The following is a 9,381-nucleotide window of genomic DNA, read 5'->3' on the forward strand; positions in this document are numbered from 1 at the left end:
ATTTAGGCTAGATGTCGGGAAGTATTTCTTTACAGAATGGGTTGTTGGAATGGGCTGCCCAGGGAGGTGGTGGAGTCCCCATCCCTGGAGGGGTTTAAGAGTAGGGTCGACTTAGCACAGAGGGATATGCTGTAGTTGGGAACTGTAGTCAGTGCTGGGTTAAGGGTTGGACTAGATGATCTTCAAGGTCCTTTCCAACCTAGATGATTCTGTGTGTGAGTCTGTGTGTGAAATAAAAGGTCATGAAAAGGTACTTCAGGAAAAGTATAGCTGTCAACCATGTTAATTGTCCTTTACTACTAAAAGATGAGACACCTGAGGGAAATCCTGTGGGTGTAAGTTCCAACCTGAGCCGTACCTCAGAAACACATGAAGCAAGCCATCCCTACTCAAACTGGCCACCTTCTAAGCAACAACATTACGTGTCTGTCAAGCCCACAACAAAGGGACAGCTCTAGCTGCTTGAGGTGGTGATGTTAAAAGTTTATTGCAAGTTGCAGATACTCAAAATATTCAAGTATTAGCATTTAATTTTTAATACAAGTTTTTAAAATGTGGATTATTTCCAAAACTGTTTCATATCCTACAGAAGTATTTTAAGAATTAGTAAGGTTGAGTTAAGTACCAAAGTAACTTTGCCTGTATTCTTGAAATTGTTGTTGAAGTACCACCTTAATTCAGGGCCTGATGCAGAACTGAAAGGATGACATTATTTTCTTACCTACATAAGAGGGTCAGTTTTAAAAATAAAAATAAAATCCTAAATTCTTACAAATTCCTGTTCAAAAATATGGTATAAACAAGGAAATATAATTATGGGAAAAGCGATGGCCTCCAATACCTTCATACATAAAAGATTATGAGAGAAGATAGTGGTTTAATGTCTCAGTTTTTGAAAAGATTTACAAAGACTTGTAATTGAAAAGTTTTATCAACTATTCTGTGTTACAAACTTAACATCATGTTGAAATATTTACATTAAATAGAATTGTGAAAAGAAATGGGTGCTTTTGAGCTGACTGAAGTATAAGTGAAGAAAAATTCATACACAACTAAGAAGTATTTGTCTCCCCTTTCCCACCACCCTCCGAACCATCCCTTCTGAATTGGTCTATACAAAGCACCAGTGACACAAGAAAAGTATTTTCTGTGCTGTCTGTTTAGAAGTTCTTTTAAAAAAACATTTTGAAAATTGGGTTGCAAATCAAAGTGCATTCATTCTTCTCTGCCCTCATAACTCTAATCCATCTACAAACGCATTGTATTCCAAAATTACATTTTCTTTATTCCCCAAGATATATGCTGTTGAAACCCTATGTGCCAAGTTTCTGCCCTAAATGATTTTTTACAGGCAGATTATAACCCCCTAAAGAGTACAATACTAATTTTACAGTTGTAAAATAGGATCTTATAATGGAAACACTGACTCAACTTCTACTCTAGCATTGTAAATATGTTGGCATAATGAAATTAAATTGATACAAGAGCTCACACATTAAGTTTTCATTGAAAAGCAGCATGTAAAACTAATTGTTTTAATTAGGAACAAAATCATATTCATCCATTGACTATTTCAGAACTTTGATCTGATGTACATCACCACAGGCTTTGGTATTAAGACTAATCTTGTTCCTATTAAATATGCATCAGTGAAGGAGGAAATACAAAGCAAAAATTCATCCAGTAAGAAGAAATAGTAATGTTCGTCAGTATTGAATAGGGAAGGGATTTTATTCAAGGCTAACAGGCTAAAGTGAGTCCAGCAAACAAATCAGGTGATGAACAATGCTCCATTGATGGAATCCTTGCTGTGTGCCTTGCAAAAATTTGGACAGTTAAACAGCTACAAAATACAAGAACACATGATTCAGAGGTATTAAAAAGACAGACAACACAGAATTGAGGGAGCAAACATAATCTAAAAGATTAAAAAAGCCAAGCATTAAATCAAATAAGGGAAATACTTCAACTACCTTGTTTCTAAATTTGCAGCACTGCAGCATCAAAATCAATTGCACCAGGTATTATTTAGCATACCCAATACCACTCAGAATTTGCTGAACCACTCACAATACCCATCCTGATTAAACCAAGTAATCCAAGAACATCAGCAATATACCACAAACACTGACCAGCTCCCTGACTTCTTTGCAGGTGAAATATAGTAAATTGCAAAATGGTTTGAATGCTCTCCTGTATGCAAACACATGAGAAGACCTTCTACTGTTTGATGTCTTATTCAGTCAACTGCACTCATGCAAGTTGAACATGAAGTAGAACCTTTCCAAGTTGCTGAAATCCACGCAACACAAGTGCAAACAGATTAGACACTCATGCTTTTATTTTACAGTGAAGTATGCAATCTGTATAAAGCTAAAAAAACCAACCTAGTAATCTTCTGATATTTTGAATTCTTTTCCAAATGACAATATTTTTCTTCCTTGTGCATAAAAGGATGTTAGCGATAAGAACAGATTCACACAACAGGAATTCCATTCTGCACCTCACTGCATCACTCTGAGAAGATTCAAGTTATATCCTTCAGATTAATAAGTTAAGAGACTATGGTCTACAGGACACGAATTGTTTGAAGTATTGGAACTAAAAATGTAATCCAAAGATGAAAAAAGGACTTCCTGGTCACTACTATTACAAACATTTTAAAGGGATGTTTGGATTCTTTTTCTTAAAATTTCAAAGTCATTATCATACAAGTTATCACTGTAGGCTCAGACTATCATTCTCGACGCAGCTGAAGTACATAACTGAGACACAACCACATCTGAAGGACACCAAAGCAATTCTAATAACTTAGGATATGAAGTGAAATGGAACTACACATCCAATTGCAAACACAACAAACAATATATTAACTTCAGTGTTATGTCTCTCAAATAATAGATCTTCAGTGCTGCCTAGTCATTGGTTTTGGATCTTAATTCAATACCTCCTCAAGATGTCATTTTCAGTCATCCATTAGTTCCGACCAAATTACTGACCACTCTAAACCTCCTAATCAAATGGTGGCCCAAGCTAAACATCTCTGCTTCTGAGATCTCAAAGATAAAACTAGAAAACTAGTCTTAAAAAAAACCCAAACCAAAAACATGATTAAAAATAAGTTGGAGCTTTGAGCTCACCTAAATTTTCAAAGTCTTTTCTGTGCAATGAAAAAAGGGACTACATCAGCTTTAACTAAGTCAGTAAGACTACAAGGGTTGAGGGGCTTTTCTGGTTGCTATTTCTAGTTTCTGGCTAGTTCAAGTAGCCACATTATGTCATCGCATTCACTAGCTCTCAAAAATGCAACTCCATCTGAAAATGAATTGGCTTTCCCCTCACAGTTCCTGTTAAGATGTTTTTCAATAACCTCATGGTACTAGACATTCTTGTACGCTCTTGTCTTCATCTTTGAAAGATGGGTTTCCAGGCTTGTTTTTCTGTTCCACCATTTCACAGTCTCAGTTTATCCCCCTCCTCTCTTCTGTTGCCTCACTCCTGCAGTACACACACCTGCATCACAGCACATTCCAAAGGCTGCTGAATCACACAGAGTCATTCAGGTTGGAAAAACCCCTTGGGATCATGGAGTCCAGCCATCAGCCCAACTCTACAAAGTTCTCCCCTACACCACATCCCCCAAAAGCTCATCAAAATGACCCCTAAACACATCCAGGGATGGTGACTCCACCACCTCCCTGGGCAGCCTATTCCACTGTCTGACCACCCTTTCTGTGAAAAATTTCTTCCTAATGTCCAGCCTAAACTTGCCCTGTTGCAGTTTAAAGCCGTTCCCTCTTGTTCTGTCACTAATCACCTGTGAGAAGAGACCAGCACCAACCTCTACAACATCCTTTCAGGTGGTTGTAGAGAGTGATGATGTCTCCCCTCAGCCTTCCCCTCCTCAAACTCCAGCCTTTCTCTGCTCACTGATCAGATGAAGGGGAACGGTGGATGTCTGTTAGCCACCAGCAGTCATGCTGCTGGGAAAGTCAACCACCAGCTCTGCCGATTGGACCCAATCTCACCCATGTCCAGTTTATAGGTCTTAATCTACAGTAGAGAAGTTTCTCTTATCTAGACCTTGCTTACCAGACCAGTTCTGTACAAAAGAATGTCAGGAAAATAGCCACTTGAAGCAGTACTTATATCTGAGTGTGATGTTGAAGGAAGTGCTGGGGAAAGCTATCAACATGTGCAGATAGTTTGACCACAGCTTCCGAACTGTTCGTGGAAATTCTGCAGTTATTTCCATTCAGTGTTAGTACTATATCATGCCTGACAAAATATAGTAATTATACTGAAAAGAAACAGCATTATCTAGGTACAACAAGGGAAAACAAGAATGCTTAGGTAGGTACAAGGTAGCCAAATATCTTAGAAGGAAAGCTTTAAGACATCATCTTATAGGATAATTCTAGCCATATGACACAGGAAAATCAAAGGGAAGTTAGTCTTAGTCTCCCACAGACCCAATTCAAGAGAAGCACAATTTGTGTGAATTATTGAGAAATAAATGAAAACTAAATTGCTAAATTATATTTATTTTTTCTAGATCTTGACATAGAGGATGATCTGTATTTTGAAATACTTATTTTCTCATCAAATGGAAAACAAATGTTAAAATTTTTGGGATTTTTCTAGACATAACTTTTTTCCTAGTTCCTTGATATCTTTTGGTAGAGGTTTAAAGATTTGAGAATTAAGAAAATAAGTCCTGAGAGTGTTCTCTAGATATAGAGAGAATATCTACATCTGTACTTTTTAAGTAACAGTTTTAAAAGGTTTCTCCACTTCTACCCCACAGATCTTCATTAAATGAGAACAAAATGTAGTTGGAACTGCTCATAGAGTTACAGCTCAGAGATGAGAAGGCAACTGCAAGATGCAAAGATTGCATGCAAAAAGCATTTAAAAATACTAATCCTGACATCTTCCAAACCCCCACTCCAAAAATTCTTAAAATAACCAACACCCCCTCAAAAAACCCCAAACACTTCATCCCCAAAATTAGGGGGGACAAAAAAGAAAAAAGCATATAACAGGCCTGTAGTTAGTATTCTTGACTTGTAAACCACAAAAAGAATAAAAATGAAGTGTCGCCTTCTGTCTAACATTGTGTACAGTCCTCAACAGCTTTTTTAATTTAGAAGGGAGCAAAAAAGGGTTCTGAATAACACAAAATCCCTTTTATGTAGCATTTTTTCAATATTTATGTTCAACTATTTATAAATTAAATCAGATCTGTTCTAATTTAGCAAAAGTTCTATGCACGTGTAGTTTAAAGTGGTATTTCCTGCAACTTTTCAGCATAGCTTTCCCACAGTTTTGATTTTTCACATTAAGGACATTCTGATAGGCTTCACTGAACAGCAACATGGTTTTATGTATGCTTAGAAGTAAGCAAACTTACCAATGTTTTGTTGAATTTGGTCCTTGGTGAGAAAGCATATATCGATGAGTTGAAGGAATGAGAAACTCTTAACTAAAGCTGGTACTTGCAGACAATTGCTCAATCCAATTCAAAGGAACGGGCACAGTGTAATATCCATGCATGGCTATATTCAATAATTGTTTGTGGCAAATAGTGTGCATGATCAAAGCGACAGTTAGCACAATCTGCATAATGGTTTTCCTGGAGGATGTTTGTTCAGATGTGAAGGTTGGAAACTGTATCATTCAGTGGATATCAAAAGGAGAGCTCCCCTCAGTCTGCCTGAGGCATGACTGCATTTAAGGAGGGGGGGAACAACAAATAGGAACAAAAAAAAAACCCAAACAAAGAATCAGAGACAGTAAGACAATAAGGCTCCCTGAAGGTGGTCATCTCTGACAGATTTAGTGAGAATTTGTTTGTTTGTTTAGCTTTTTTGGTTTTAATTCTTGTTTTTATTGTCCAGAATCTATAATAGGTCTTTAAAACTGTTAATCTGGACATGAAGGACAACATAAGCAGAGTAATTTTGAATACTGGCACTGGGGAGCTGAGAGATGCATCATGTTATTATACTTGTATTTTACTTGCAAATATTAAACTTGTCTTTTGAAAGACATACAGATATGCAACCACTGGCAGAATTATTTGTACGACATGCACTCATTCAAACCCAGCAATAATACAGACAAATCTTTATGCCACAAGGTAACCTTAGGTTTCTTCAAGAAGCCCATAAACTGGAATGGTGAATAGCTACAGCCCAGAGTTCTCAAGGAAATTCAAATAAAGCCCAGGAGGCCAATTTGCATATGGAAATGGAAAAGCAATATAGATTTATAAATAACAACAATGACAATGACAAACATTTAACTAAAAGTTATGTACCCTATGGGTATGTCTATAGTCAGCAAAGCACAGTAACATAAAAGTACTCAATCCCAGATGCAGTTTAGTTGTGGCAACACCAACCTTTTATATGGTTTACTTTATTCTATGTTACATATTCTATTGCTGCTACCCAAAGAACTTTTTAGCAGTGTAGACATATGCTGAGATAATAAAAGGGCAATGTTGTTGTAGAGTGAGAAAGGGGGTGTGAAAAGTACGTTGTCAAGTACTCTTTTTTTATAAGTATTCTCTACTACCTAAGGTAAGTGCACTTTCAGAGAAGGGAGATCAGATTTGTTGCCAGACAGATCACGTATCTAAGATGGTGTTTGAGACAGGAGCTGTGAATTATCTTCTTCTGCGTGTTAGTTCAAAACAGACTGAGGCGGGTTTTCAGTGACCAGTATTTGTCGTGTTCAAGTGATTCTGAAAATTCTGGCTAAAACATAACCAAATCTTTTGACACCTAACATTTTGAGAGGGTTTTTGTATGAGTTTGAGACCTTCATTAGGAAGCATCCCAATACTTAATGACGTCCTAGTTATTGTCCTAACTTTACAAGGCTTTTTCCTAGAACAAAGCGTGAAGAATATTACAGTATCAAAACACCACAAATGGCTGGACCTGAATCCATTTCAGTTTTGCTTTGCTAAAACCTTTTAGGAGTTAGCAGAAGTATAGCATCTGCCTTTAGAGCAGAACAAGGACATTCAATTCTAGTTTTAATATTGTAGAAATTACATTATGGGTTCATTGAATGCAGTCTCACATTTCAGGTGGCATGCTGCAATGTAATAGAAGTTATAACAGAGAAACAATATTATCATAATTAAACTTACTGATTAAATACATTTATTGCAATTAGAAAGACAAAATAACTGGTATGCCTATTAGATGAGCAAAATTTCCCCAAAAGGGGAATATTTCAACATCCTGACAGATCGTATTGCTTCTGTGGGAGGTTTTCCTATATTTTCAGTAAGCCAATCTGGTCTGTCACATACTCAATTTTTAATGCCAACGCCAATGACAGCATGTGTTTTTAAATGCAGCTACATCTGCCACTGTTAATTACTGAGTCATCTGACCGCTGCACTGGAAAATAAAAACGCCAGGATGACATGAAAGCATTGAAAACGCTACTTGCCAGAAAGCCACTTCCTTGTGCTACGCAGCAAGTTTTCTGATCCTAAGAGAGGCTGTATTTAACCACGGCAGACAGCAAGACTAATTCTGCAGCAGATCTTAGTAGCAACCTAAACAAAACCTGTTGTATTCAAAAAAGGCTACATATGCATTTCAGCAGCAGGAGACCTGCAATAGACTTGCTCATCAATAGATCTTTCCTTCCTGAAACAGCAAGTGGTACTGTTTGCAGAGAGAAGACTATACAAGCACATACACACACAGATGTTTATTACAAATATTTCTTAACAAACACATTTTATTAGTGAAACAGAAGTGTTAGTCCTACATTTCTTGTACATACGACTTACCATTTTTAAATTTCATTTAAATTTCATTTCATTTTTAAATTTTAATTTTCATTTCATTTCATTTTTAAAGAAAAAAGAAACAATGCCTTTTGGTTTAAAACAGCAAAGAGAAGACTCTAGAAAATCAGACCATTTTGAAAACGCAAGCATGGAATCATTAGTGATACCTATATGTTTTAAAGATCTGTAGCACTTAATGATGATTGTTTGTTTTATTAAGCTACATACAATTAAAGCAGATAAAAACAAGTCAATGCTTGAATGCTAATGATAAGAAAAACCAGCTTCCAAAAAGTACCTTTCTTTGAACTGTAATAGGAAAAGGAAAGGGAAACAATTACAGACGGGAAATCCCAGAACAGAGCAGCCAACCTAATATTTGCATATCATGCAAGAAAAGGAAGTGGGAATTGTTACTAGCAGAAACAATTAAATTAAAACGTTTACTAAAATATAATCATAGGATAGAGCTGCCAAACTAGTAAGTACATATAATAAACAAAAATAGAGACACAACTGTCACTATCAACAGCAAAGAAAGAAGAACTAAAGATACATCTACACCAAATAGTGGCAGCACCTTAGAGAAACCTGAGAAATCTCTGAGCAAGATGGTATGTCAACATAGCACAGACAAATGCCACATAAGGATAGCAAGTTGGTTCCAAAGCAATATAATCACTTTAAAACAGTCCTGTGCCTGGATGTCTTAAGTATTTCAGATGTTCCTTGCTCTGGAATTAGTCCATTCTGAATAAACAGGGAATTACTGTCCCAGGCTGAATTGCAAATCATATGTATCTACCTTAAAAAAAAAAAAAAAAAAGATGGAGGGTTCTGGTGGATCCTTTCAGAATGAGGCTGTAGAAGAGATTCTTGGCTGGGTTGAAGGGTCTGAAATTCATATTTGTTACAACCAATGATCTGGACAGTTTCATTATATCTTGAATATCTAACGGTGACTATAAACAATTGTGATAGCTGTTCTTCTCTATCTGACATCTTGCACAGGTTATGAGATTGTCAAAACTAAGAGAAAGGTTGCTGGCTAATGTTCTCCTACCTTTTCTAGAAGTGTCACAGTCAGACTTCAATGATGTAGTGCTCTGAGATGAACAGTTTGTTATGCCATCAGGAGACTGGTGTTTTAGAGCCACAGAAAGATTACAGTGAAGTCAACCGATTTGTAAATGTTTCCTGCTCTTTTTACTGTATACAGGCCTATTATTTTACTCGGTATTCAAAGCAATGTCCCAAGCATTTCTGAAGCTAATAATATGACTCCTATTCATCTTGACTGCACTAGGGTTGTATCCTGATTATTTCAGTTAATTTAGAAAATAGTCATAGGTACCATCTTGAGTCCTGTTTGCCAGTCTGTTACGAAAAGCAGCAGTGAGCCCTGCAGAAATGTGAGGGGGCAGGATAAAATCTTCCACAGCATGTTGTCTTTCCTGCATTTCCTCTTTATATTAAATGACACTATGAAATAAGCAGCTTGTTCTCTTAATCTGCATTATCCTATGTGACTGTGATGCCTTATGATCCTTGGTTTCTCT

The 9,381-nt window shown here is 36.6% G+C and overlaps 1 protein-coding gene across 3 annotated transcripts in view; it reads right to left on the minus strand.

Annotated features, from left to right (window-relative positions):
• The window catches only part of KCNQ1 (potassium voltage-gated channel subfamily Q member 1), a 420,899-nt gene that overhangs the window by 250,622 nt on the left and 160,896 nt on the right, over window positions 1-9,381 (minus strand). The window lies entirely within an intron of this gene.

This window comes from Athene cunicularia, assembly GCF_003259725.1.
Source record: "Athene cunicularia isolate RWA chromosome 5 unlocalized genomic scaffold, athCun1 chr5_part2, whole genome shotgun sequence".
NCBI classification, from domain to species: domain Eukaryota; kingdom Metazoa; phylum Chordata; class Aves; order Strigiformes; family Strigidae; genus Athene; species Athene cunicularia.